This window comes from Schistocerca americana, chromosome 3 (genome assembly GCF_021461395.2).
Source record: "Schistocerca americana isolate TAMUIC-IGC-003095 chromosome 3, iqSchAmer2.1, whole genome shotgun sequence".
NCBI lineage: Eukaryota > Metazoa > Arthropoda > Insecta > Orthoptera > Acrididae > Schistocerca > Schistocerca americana.
The window spans coordinates 754,649,158-754,662,654 of NC_060121.1; positions in this window are offsets into that span (position 1 = coordinate 754,649,158).

The following is a 13,497-nucleotide window of genomic DNA, read 5'->3' on the forward strand; positions in this document are numbered from 1 at the left end:
GCATGGCTAGACGCAGCTCGCATGTCCTGTTAGGATCACGACAGATAGAAAGCAGTTGAACAGATTTCTATAGTGTGACCTGTGATGTCAGTATTTACAGGTGGAGAGATATCGCGCCAGCAACATTGCCAAGGTGAACACATATTTCGACAAGAATTTCTTAAATGTCAAGTATGAAAGGGATACCTTGGGGGACCCAAACGGTCACCTGTATATGGCTTGGAGGCTGATGGCCACGTTGTCACTTCACAGGGGTCACTGGTGCACCCCGATTCCAGTGTCAGCATTGGATGTTGGGTGATGGGATGTGTTTTTTATTTGTGATCTTTTGTTTAAACTATTTTCCATCGATTTCACTGACCAATAGGATGCCGTAAATTAAAAAAAAAAAACTACGCCATACATGTGAAGAATATCGATTTAATTAATTTGCGTAACTTTTTCATATCAGTGTTGTTTTAGTGATACAATAGTTTAGGGGACGGTGTGTGTGAGTGGGTGAGATGGAGCAGAACAACAGGTTAAGTGCAGAACACTACATTAATTTGAATAATTTTTATGTAAAACGTAGTACGATAGTTTAAAGGGATCTGCGACAAACAAGAATGAGATGGCGTTCAAAGGAATGTGAAATTCGAAAAGTATGCCAGAAAATGGTGGGAGGACATAACTAATTCATTAATTCTGTATCAAAGACGGTAGAATAATTTAAGGTAATAGGTTTGACATGGAAAACCACTTAACAGAATAATAGCTTAAGTGCTGGCAAAGGGCCAAATATTAGGTTAAGACACCCAGAGTACAGTGCCAAATGTTAGATTATGCAACATGTTTGCCCCATGTAATTACTTCTTACAAGACCTACATGTTTCCAAACAGCAGAGAATAATGAGCAAGAGAAATCCAACCCCAGAAAGTGAATTTTTTTATAAATAAACAATATACCCTTGAATTTCCTGTTACATGATCCTTCCTCTCCACCAATTTCCATATTTTCCATGCATTGCCTTGAATCCCCTATATTGTTTAAATAAATAATATTCCACACTTTGTCTAAATTGTTTGAACAATATTCTGTACACTACAATTGAATTCCCTCCAAATGACAGATCAACTGAGTCTTTTTCCCACCAATTTCCAGGGGGGAGGGTGGGAGAGGAGGGGGTTAACCAGAGGGGGAGAGGTTATTTAATTGATCAGTTTATATGATCAAAATGATAAGAGTAAGAGGGGCTATTCCATTAACTCAGACCTGAAAGTGTACCTGTAGCAGCGAGGGGGAGGGGGTGGGTTGGAGGTTTCCTGAGGGGGGAGGGAAGTGGGAGAGGGTGGGGGAACAATAGGTTTAGTTCCTGTCAATCAAAAGGAAGGATCCTTTTAGCAGAACAATAGGTTAAGGACATGTCAATCAAAGGAGAACAATAAGTTAAGTATATGTCAATCAAAGGAGAACAATAGGTTTGCCCCTGAGTGCATAGTCGCCCCTGATGTAGGCAACCTGCTCTAACAAAATGGGCTGGAACTGCCATTGTTGCACTACTCTCATCAGCTTAGAGAGCTCGCTTCCAGCACAACAATGATTTCAGAGCCACTCTCCCAATAATTGAAGATGATCTCGCAAATTTTAATTTCTATTCCTTATTTAATAGCAGAAGTGTAGGATAAGATTTTGCTTTCATCAAACATTATTCAGCTTTTATTTTTGAGCAACTATTGGTTTCGCTAGTTCTCGACTTTTAATGTGCCTTTGGTGTTCAGAACAGTGGTCTATTGTGGTACAGAGGGACTAACCGTTGTAGTTGGCTCTACACATAGGAGGAATCTTACAAATTCCATGCTCCATGAGGCTGAGACTGTCCTTTAAGCCGTCGTTAAACAGGACGAGTTAGCTAACGTTGACATGACGCTGTACCATTTCATACTGTCACTTCCTGCTGTTTCACGTTGATGACCCATTTCGTCAAGTGAAACACAATGTAAGTTATGCGATATTTGGGTATCGTGGCACGTAAATGAGAACCAATAGGAGGGAAGGACGATCCCTACATCAAAGGCAGAAAGCGAAACGCCTTATTGTATTTCCATGTTCAGTAGAAGCCCATATTGGTGGATTTGACTTTGTATCTCACACCCTATGATTATATGCTGTTTCTAAGCAGCAGCACATTGAATGTCTCGCGCATTAATTGTTATTGGTCTGATCTGTTGTAATAAAATGACCGAAAACGTCATATTGGTGGTTAAAGAATTTTCGTATTTAGTTATTTTCGCGTCTAACTCGCGTGTTATGAAAGCACGCCGTTTTAAGGGAACGAAAAACTGAAGAGTCATGAAAAATGTGTTGTTGTTAGGATTTGTTATAATTAAATGTCCATTAATAACACTTCGATATTAAAGACTTTAAAAGACCGTACCATAAAATACATGGTCACTTACTGGAGACCTTCAACGTAGCGTAGTTAGTAGAGGCCTCAATGGAGTAAAGGGTGAACTAGTAGAGGGTATGCATCCCGTTCTATCAGTTTTTTATTTCGCCTTTGCATTTCTAAGAGGTTGTGCTACTCACTTATGAAATTAATAGGAATAATCTCTGTGAATTTGATGTTATGTAGACATGTGTTCTCTGTTAGGAGTGAGTTTGTTGGTTTGGGTATACATTTATAAGCTGATGTCTTATTGACCTGACAGGTATCTTTCCTTTTTGTCTTATTATATGTTCACAGATACTGAAGTTTTTATTTATCTATATCACAGACAGAACAATACGGCTAGTATATGGACAAGAGAGGAAATGTGCGTTACAACAAAGTTAAAGCAGCAATTTTTCACGCGTTCCTTATCATGATCAAATTACACGGTTTGAGAACCAGATAAAGGCAACATCTGCCGCCGGAGATACCTGAGAGCTAGTCCCGTGCACTGACGGCACTGTCTCGTGACGCTGGATATCCTGACCGCACGGACGTCATCCTTACCTTCCTTGTCACGTGTGACGGCGGCTTAAAACGTTGACTCCCACGAGGCCGCGGAAAGACAGGGCAGACCTCACGCCTGAGGCCGTACGCGCGCCGGCAGCTACACGCTCCAACCCATTTACTACCACTTATCTTTGGCTACCGTGTTTGTATTACAGTCTCAGTCACATGCAGCTAGTTGTTGAAACATGTAGTGCGGACAAAGGCGGTGTTCAATGGAATTTTAGGTTAGCGATGTATCATTAGTTTGTCACAGTTCCGGCTTCTTACAATTCTACTCGCTGTAGACTTATTGCAGTGCTGTGAATTAATTTTTATTTTTTGACTGAGTTGACTGCGGTTTATAGTAAAAGAGGTACGATATCTTGTTCAACGATCGCTAGGAGCCAACAAAGATTACCACACTCTGGTTCAATATCAGGAAATACAAAAGACCACTGCCTCGTTGTTACACAAGTAAAAGACAACAGGAACAGAATGGCCAGAAGGGACTCCAGGAGTGTTGCTTGATGACTTCTTAAACTCACGGAATGTCTGAAACGAGTGAATGAGTTAATCACATTCAGTGCACCCTGCAATCTGTTACTCAAAGGCGTAACGATTGCTACGTACCTATATCCTCTTTTCATTTACAGTTTACCTAGTGTTTACAACTATTCTTAGTTTTTAATTCTTGCGCTCTGAGTTTACGTGCTACACCGGAACGTGATGTATCTACAGCCACCCCAGATTTCTTTCTTTTCAAAATTTTGACTTATAAGGGCTATGACTAAATAAGGATAGACAAGAACAACTATATTTTATGTGCTTTGCAATTTTTCTGCTAACCTAAATTAGCCTGGCCTGATCTGCAATGACCTGGCGATGAAACATCCATCACTGTGTATGTGGCAGTCAGCATATTAACCGGGCGCAGATGTTTAATGTCTGCCACCATGACATAATGAAGACGTACGTCAACCAGTCACAATCCAACTAAAGACAACAAATGGTTATCACCACTGCTGCTGCACAAGTTAGGGACACTGGATAGCCGACCTGTCGAAATAATGTATTAGTCAGGCAGCAGAAACGTGCCAGGAAACGAGTGTTGCTGGGAATGCCTAAATCCATCCACACACGAGATGTGGATGGATGTAGGAACGGAAATGGACGCGAAGACGGTTGGTGAGCGGTCAGAAACAATTACAATTGACCTGATCGACGACTCCAGCGCTTGTAGGCGTCCTGGTTGTAGAGTTCACTTTCCGCGTCAGCATAGATTAAAGCCTCAAATAGGATGAAGTTAACAGACATCGAAGTTTTGTAGGGTATACTCAACAGGTAGACCTACACTATCTGAACAAAAGTATATGGACACCTATTATTGGTCATTAATATGGGGTGTATCCACCCGTCACCTTTATAACTGCTTCAGCTCTGCTGGAGATACTTTCAGTGAGGTGTCCGGATGTCTGCGGAGGAGTGGCAGCCCGTTCTTCGCCAAGAGCCGAAGCTAGTGAAGGTGTGTTCCATTGGATTTGCTACTCAGGTGACACCCAACAAACAGTTCATGTTGGAAGTCACAGGTTTCTCCCAGACGACCGATTCTGCTGTTACTGCTTCTCTACTGACGACAGGATACTCCCCGCCTCCTTCTATACTGATGAGTTTGATGCTCATGATGTCTAGTGATCAATTCCGCATTACGCATTACTTAGGGGTATCCGGATACTTTTATCCGATAATATACACCAGCAGTAGATTGAAGCATTTAGAGGGTCCTTCAAGTGGGGCCAGATGGTTCAGAAAGTAAAGCATTGTCCTTGGAGTCCCATCAAATCATAGGTTCTCCGCGAGATTGGATTCAGCGTACTTCAGAGTGGACTCAGCTTCTCAGAACGAAATAACACGTCGTTGGAAACTTCTTCTACAGAAGAGCTGTCTGCCACTTGCGCATTTGTATGTGGGTGTTTTGAACGGAGGCTGCGAAAAGAGAAAGAGAGGTGTTCAATAGGCCTAATGATGAGCAGGCATGGATCACAAACGTAAGTCTGGACTATGGACGATCATTGGGTTGGGTTGTTTGGGGAAGGAGACCAGACAGCGAGGTCATCGGTCTCATCGGATTAGGGAAGGACGGGAAAGGAAGTCGGCCGTGCCCTTTCAAAGGAACCATCCCGGCATTTGCCTTTGCGATTTAGGGAAATCACGGAAAACCTAGATCAGGATGGACGGACGCGAGATTGAACCGTCGTCCTCCCGAATGCGAGTCCAGTGTCTAACCACTGCACCACCTCGCTCGGTGGTCGTAAGTCTGGGAAATAGTATTGTTCATTCATATGAATAACATAACAGGGAAATGAACAGTGATGAAACTTTAAGTGTGTCTATGTGAGATGTCGACAACAGCGTCTACCAATGCAACAATAAGTTCAAGTGGCAGGAAATTTGTAAAGAACAAAGTAACATTTGCCACTCTGAGCTTTATGGGAAAAGAGTCATTGCTAATTTAATGCCATATTATTGCATGGATAAGAAGATATTTAAAGAAAGAGCGTTTCGACAGTGGTATATAAAATGATCGGACGATCCTGCTCAGCAAACATATGGATCATTCTGCACGGCAACCTGTCTTCAAATGGTTCAAATTGCTCTGAGCACTATGAGACTTAACATCTTAGGTCATCAGTCCCCTAGAACTTAGAACTACTTAAGCCTAACTAACCTAAGGGCATCACACACATCCATGCCCGAGGCAGGATTCGAACCTGCGACCGTAGCGGTCACGCGGTTCCAGACTGAAGCGCCTAGAACCGTCCGGCCACACTGCCGGCCAACCGGTCTTCCAACATCAAAAATGGTTGAAATGGCTCTGAGCACTATGGGACTCAACTGCTGAGGTCGTTAGTCCCCTAGAACTTAGAACTAGTTAAACATAACTAACCTAAGGACATCACAAACATCCATGCCCGAGGCAGGATTTGAACCTGCGACCGTAGCGGTCTTGTGGTTCCAGACTGCAGCGCCTTTAACCGCACGGCCACTTCGGCCGGCGGTCTTCCAACATCCATGTTGCCCAGATTCAGTCCCTGTCTCAAGACACATGGGGCCATAGCTGGAACAAGTTTATAAGAATGGACCCTCGTATGGCTTCTCGATTATGGCCAGGCTCCAGCATTTAATCTTTTCAACTGTCACGAAGAGGTAAGGTTGTCATTGAACACTGGGGTTTAAATTACAATTTATTATCAGCGAAACCCCAGGCACTCATGTGTATTGCTCGAACTTTTATTTATAGTGTAAGATGGCCGATTGAATCGATATCAATTTTGCACCTTACATGAGAGATTGTATAAGATATAACAAGTAGACAAATAGGTCATCCGACATACTTCGGTGATAATGAGCAGATATGCCTATCAAAATGTACAGTATGTAATGAAAACGGATGACACTCAATTCAGTGGTATTAACACACCGAACCCAAATCCTGCATGTCAATGAGCAAAAGGTGAAAAAAGCTGCTGGAGGAAACGTTTTTGTTTAGTGGCAGATGCGATTGCACCATCACGGCCTGAGTACAACGGAATGCTTCTAAAAAGGGGTTGCTGACCCGCAGCGAGAGGGAGAATGAACGCACTGGGTGATACATCAAGGAGAGTAGGTAGCGGGCCAGTGCTGCTTGTGATGGAGAAATTCTTTAGAAAACTGTGTTGGGGAATTTACGGATTGATACAAAGAGACCAGCGATGCAGTTGATCACGTGAAACGCTTGTGGTACACTCGTGATATACGAGTGTAAGTTTTAGGCATCAGGAGTGGGTACAAAATGTCCGATTGGCTGAAATAAACTTGGGAGGAGTAGAATGGGTCGATACTTCGACGCAGTTTAAAGGTAAGCCCTTTGCGATTGGCAGAGGTAATTTCTACAAGATGAAAGGAATGCTCCCATTGGTCTGAAAAAGCTGTGACGTGAAGCAAAAAAGGACACAGGTAGAGGACTGTTTGCTACGAAAGACACACGACCAAAAACTTTGGGGACTCTCCTCTGAACCAGTGTGGAGTGTAGAACAGGGTGCATCATGCTCTGTACGATGCCAAAATGGAATCTTGTGTGACAACTGCGTTCACTTTGGCTGACATTCAGCTAAAAATTAGCTGAAGAGTCGTTGAGCTCCGATAGTGGAGAAACGAAACAGCCACGTAGTTAATTGTTCTTGTGAGAACTGAGAGGGCATTGAAGTATACGTGCTGCACGTCTATGCACCTGAATATCGCCATATTTTCCAGACTAGTGACGAGTACATGTTTTCCCACCTAACGATAAACATAGGACAGTTTCAGCTGATAAAACGATTAAAGATTTTGATTAGATTTTTATAGGATTTTCAGAGGGTGAGAGCAGCCATGCAGCCGACAGAGCCGACAGAGCATCGCAGCAAAAAGGTAATTGCCGCTGGCAGACGCGTAAATTTGTTGGTTCTCCAGCTTGCGCCACCGTGAACTTGAGCAACCTTGAGTAATCGTTTGCTTATCTTGTCACAAAAACTAACCATCTTCCGCAGACTGGATGTCATCCTAAATACAACCGAACTTAGAAGCAGCATCGGCTGATTTGTCCAAATATTGGCCAACTTCACGGTGTAGTAGTAAGAATAATCTGGTAGAGAACCTTCTATTTAAATTTGATATTGTTGTGTTCAGGGTTATTTCTGCTAAACAGGACGTAGTGCTTTATCTTGACAACTGTCCTGACATTGTCATGTCACAGTCTATGTAATTCGTGTACGTTTTTGACAATAATTCTAAAATTAAACGAATTGTGCACAGCTAAACACCAATGGGCTCTGTCGTAGAATAAGGGTCCACTCCTAACTCCAGTCCTTTATTCTACAGGCGCTAACGCACTCACAGGGTGTTTCTGCTAATGTCTGACAAACGTGAAAAGTATTGGAGTGTCAGAATACAGTAATTGAAAATAATTGCTATAATTTTCATGATGACGTTCTGAAGCCTGAAAGTTTGTTAAACGTACGCGTATAGTTGATTTAAGAAAAGTAACGGTAGTGTTATATCTGTCACAGCATTTCATAATCGTGTGTGTCATTAGATTCTTATATAGTCATTTTTTTTCCCTAACTGTAAATTACATCACTTTAATCATATATAGGGCGCAATCGAAAGCAAATGGGACATTTGCTTAAAAAGGAAGTGGACTGTTCATTATTTAAAAGTAATAAGCGCTCTACCATTCCTTTTTTTTTTTTTTTTTTTTTTGTTCGATATAATTTGTTGCGTTTGGTCTGGGCGGACGTCACAAGACATCCGTTCAGATTGATCGTTGGTTCCTTGACTCAGCTTCTTTTTTTTTATTACAGAGAGTACGCACCCCTCTGTCTGAACACGCTGAGCTACCGTGCCGGCACCATCTGAGCTACCGAAGCACTACTCACGCCCGGTACTCACAGCTTTGTTTCTGCCAGTATCTCGTCTCCTACCTTCACAGAAGCTCTTCTGCAAACCTGCAGAACTAGCACTCCTGAAAGAAAGGATACTGCGGAGACATGGCTTAGCCACAGCGTGGGAGATGTTTCCAGAATGAGATTTTCACTCTGCAGCGGTGTGTGTGCTGATATGAAACTTCCTGGCAGGAAATTTCATATCAGCGCACACTCCGCTGCAGAGTGAAAATCTCATTCTGGATAATAATTGTTAATACGTTTATCCCACTGTGAGACAAGACGCTCAGTGCCGTCATAGAAAAATGTTTGCTGTTGTCTGTGGATCCATGAATACCCAGTTGTGCACGTCTTCGTCCGAATTAAATCAACGCCCACAAATGGGTTTCTTTAACGCTCCAAAGATACGAAAATCTCATGGGGAGAGATCGGGACCGTACAGAGGGTGTGTAAGGGCTTCCCAGCGAAACTCCTGTAGTGCAGTCGAAACAGCAGGTGCGTCAGCTCCAGGACAGTGATTATGACGTTTTTCTTTGACTGCGAGAGCCAACTGCTCATTGAATTTTTGGAACAAGGCAACACTGTTAACATAACGGCAGTACGTGGATATTTTGTAATTGAAGCGCACCATCGAGTTCAAACGCCCTGGAATGGTGACGGATGGCATCACTCTCTTGCAGGATAACGCCCGCCCACAAGCTGTCACGGTTGTTTCGACTACGGTGCAGAAGTTTCACTGGGAAGTTACTACAAACCCTCCATGCGGTCCAATCTCTCCCCATGTGATTTCCACATTTTTGGGGCCCTGAAGAAATCCATTCGTCACCGTCGATCTACTTCGGATGAAGAAGTTTACGTCTATGTGCAATCATGGTTCCGTAGGCAACCCCAGATATTTTCCCATGACGACACTGATCGTCTTGTCTCACAGTGGGATAAACGTTTAAGCAGTTGTGGCTATTACTTTTGAAATAATAGTCAGTTTGCTTACTTTTTTCCACCTGCCTCGCTTTCATTTGATTACCACTTATAGATTCACTTATACATACACGGTCCCCGGTTGCCGATTCCGTCGCAGTGTACCTTTGACTGTACAGTCATGGTAGACATGGGATCCTGACGCCCCACATTCAAATCGGTGGCTGTATGAGTCATAGCAGACCTTCGAATGCCCCTTATGGTTCCGCGAAGGCGACGTGTGGTTCGTTCGCCAAACACTTGTGCTCGTCCTGTGTGGCAGTCCACGCGGGGGCAAATATTGCCTCTTTGGCACTGAAGATCATCCTAGACTCGGCTGACCTCGGAAACCAGAATGTTCGTGGAATCTCCGATATGCTACGACCAATGCGTCTAGCACCGATTGTCATTCTACGTTCAACGTTTGTTGCAACGTGTTGCGAAGTATACTAGGTGTACTTTTCCCTTGCTTTCAGCCGTTCGCAGTACTGACATAGGAAGGGTATGTTACCTAATGTTAGAAGGCCAGTTCAGTTAATCGTCCAGACAGTCGCCCATCCAAATATTGATAATCCTGCCGCATTTCTGCACGAACCATAGGTCTGTGTGGAATCTCCATAGATACCCCTCGGATGTGGTTTCCATTCCCGGTTATCTGTATCATGAAGCCCCACAAGCCAACCTACTGCGACAAGGTCCATGGTCAACAAAGCTATGTAGCAAACATTTTTCAGTTGAATGTTTTCTCACTGAAGTCTTTGACAGCGAAAGGAAACTGAAGCCAGATAGAGTGCTATCAATTTTGTTTTTATTTTTCTCCGCATTTAGCACCTAATGAAAACAAGAAGAAACCATCAGTTCAGAGGAATACATAGATAGAAACTGAATCGCAAAATAAAATAAAAGATTCATTTTATCCATAGTTTTACCAATGTGACTGTAAGCAAGTAAGTTACATGCAAGTTTTAGTAGCTTAAGCATTTAATTTATTCTAGCTGAAACAACATGAAGTTGAAATTTCGTTTGCTTTGTATAAATATCTAAGAGCAACTCCATGACTTTTGTTTCTTAACGAAAGGTGATATTATCAAAGCGTTACATCGTGAGGCATTAAGGAATGGTAAGTTTGGTAACGGAGGGTAGAATGGGGAGTGCAAATTGTAGAGGCAGTTCAAGGATCGAATTTAGCAAGATAAGAAGGTTAGAATGGATGTAGGCTGCAGAGCTGTGCAGTTGTGAAGAGGGGAGTGCTGTGAGCAGCATCAAACCAGTCTTCGGACTGAAGACCATAACACTAGTCAGAATCCTAAAACTACATCTTCAGAATGTGGAGCATTTAATTCTTCACATCATTAGCAAAATTTTAATTTGTGTTCAGAATCAATGCAGAAAACTTCAGCAACACAACAGAACTGGCTTCCTTGTGTCACATATGTTTAGGTTTTGTGCTAATACCACCGTAATATTTTATCATTTTTCTGTCGTATTTATCGCTGCTAATGTAAGGAATCTGGATATCGACGAGTTAGGATTCTCTCGAGAGTAGCGTTAACATCAGACATCGCTTGCCTCGGTTTCGCTAGTTTCCATGGATAGTGGTCTAAACTTCCAGGCGGCGTCTATTTAAACTGCTACAAGAGCAGTTCTCTCTAGTTTTAGTCCACAATTTTTTGTCAGAGCTATATTAATAAAACCGTCACATTCAAACCGGCTATTCTGCAGCTAAAAATGAAGTAGTTCTGTTTAGAAACTAGTGATTAACTACGTTTCAACGTATGGTACTCTTCAACAAGTCGAAAATTATTTGTGAAAAAGTCAGATGCCTCACTTCGTATATAGTGTCTAAGAAATAAACGATAATAAAGTCAGAGAAGGTGTGTCACAAGAAATCGACAACATTTTTCCAGATAACCACAGGTCATAAATGCTCCGTCGTGGAATCACGATTATAAAACCACAGTCAATGACCGACGTCTGTATGGAAGTCTGCATATTGAAACTAATTTGCCACAGCTAATACCTGCTGTGCTAAATAGCGCAGTTATTAAGTTGCGGCTGAGTAGTTAAGTTTTTATGACGTTCACAGGGTACAGCTTGACTATCTGTAAGATGCCGTACAGTTTGCTTCCAGATTCTGTATCAGTTCAGTCACATTTGTTCCTTCAAGTGGGCTGTAATGACTGTTGAGTGACAGCTGGAAGATTCTCACTCAAGTATAGAAGAGAGAGCTTTGCTCAAGAGGTAAATGACGTCCTAGGGTATTTTCCAGGACCTGCGTGGTGTACTTCGAAGTTGCAGTTTTCGGGAATGAATCACAGATAAGCGGAAACAACGGTGTCCTAACTCCCAAGTGCCCACTTTATCCTGATGTAACAAAAGTCATCCGATATCATTGTTCACATATATAGATTGTAGTAGTATTGCCAACACAAGGTATAAAAGGGTGATGCATTGTCGGACCTGTCATTTGTTCACAGGCGATTCTTGTGAAAAGGTTTCTGGCGGGATTATGGCCGCATGATGGAAATTAACAAACTTTGAAAGCTGAGTGGTAGTTGGATCTAGATGCATGGGACATTCCATTTCGGAAATCGTTAGCGAATTAAATATTTTCAGATTCACCGAGTTAAGAGCCTGTCAAGAAAATTTCAGGCATTACCTCACCGCGGTCAACGCTGTGGCCGAAAGCCTTCATTTAACGACCGAGAGCAGCGGCACTTGTGTAGAATTGTCAGTGCTAACAGACAAACAACATTGCGTGAAACAACTGAAGATATCAATGTGGGACGTACGATGAACGTTAGGACAGTGCAGCGAAATCTGGCATTAATAGGCTATGGCAGCGGACGAGTGACGCGAGTGCCTTTGCTGACAGTACGACATCGCCTGCAGCGCGTCTGCTGCGCTCGTGACCATATCGGTTGGACCCTAGACGATTGGAGAACCGCGGCCTGGTCACATGAGTCCCGATTTCAGCTGGTAAGAGCTGATGGTGGGGTTCGAGTGTGGCGCAGACTCCACGAAGATGTGGACTCAAGTTGTCAGGAATGCACTGAGCAAGCTGATGGTGGCCCCATAATGGCGTGGGCTGTGTTTGCGTCGAATGGGCTGAGTCCCCTGGTCCAGTTGAATTGATCATTGATTGGAAATGGTTATGTTCGACCATTTGCAGCCATTTATGGACTTCATCTTTCCATACATGGTAAAATTCCTGGTCTGGATAATATACACACGGAATTTCTGATAAACATGGTCAATGGTGGAAGAAAGTGGCTGATCTGCTTCTTCTCCAACATCCTGGGTAGTGGATCACTCCCCAACAAGCTAAAGAGAACAAAAATAGTGGCAATTTGGAAACCAGGTAAACCAGCTGACCACCCGCAAAGCATCAGACCAATTTTCCTTTCGAGCTGTTCTTATAAACTATTGGAGAGGCTTATCTATAACAGAATTAGTGGCTTCATTCTGGGACATATTCCAGCTGAGGAAACCAGTTTCAGGTCACAGAGAAGTTGCTGCTACCAACTGGCCCTAGCAACTTTCATAGGAGTTGGTTTCCAAGAAAACGTGAAGACATCTGTCGCGTTGGTAGACCTAACTGCGGCATACTGCAGAGTCTGGAGAGAAGGGATGGTAAACAAATTACTAAAAACAATCCGATGCCGAAAAACTGTAACTCTTATCAACACCATGATAAACAATAGATATTTCCGTTTTTACTTGGGAGAAAATGTGAGCTAGGGCAAAAAATTATGTAATGGCCTGCCAAAGGGCTCCGTCTTAGCCCCCCTACTATTCAACATATATATCTCCGGTCACCCCAATATTAGGTCAAAAAAATTTCTACTATGCGCACGATATCGTTCTTGCTTGTAAAACCAAGGATCTAGGACGAGCGGAGACAATTCTCACAGAATATCTAGCCATTATGAGAGCCTAGTTTAGCAAGTGGGGACTTAAGCCCAGTACAAGTAAAACTGAGGTGTTTACATTGCATCTGACAAACAAACAAGCTAATGCGGAGCCCAAAGTGATACTTAACGGAAACTCTCTCTGCCATAACAAGTATCCCAAGTACCTTCGTGCCACTCTTGACCGCACCCTTTCATAGTGAAAACATCTTG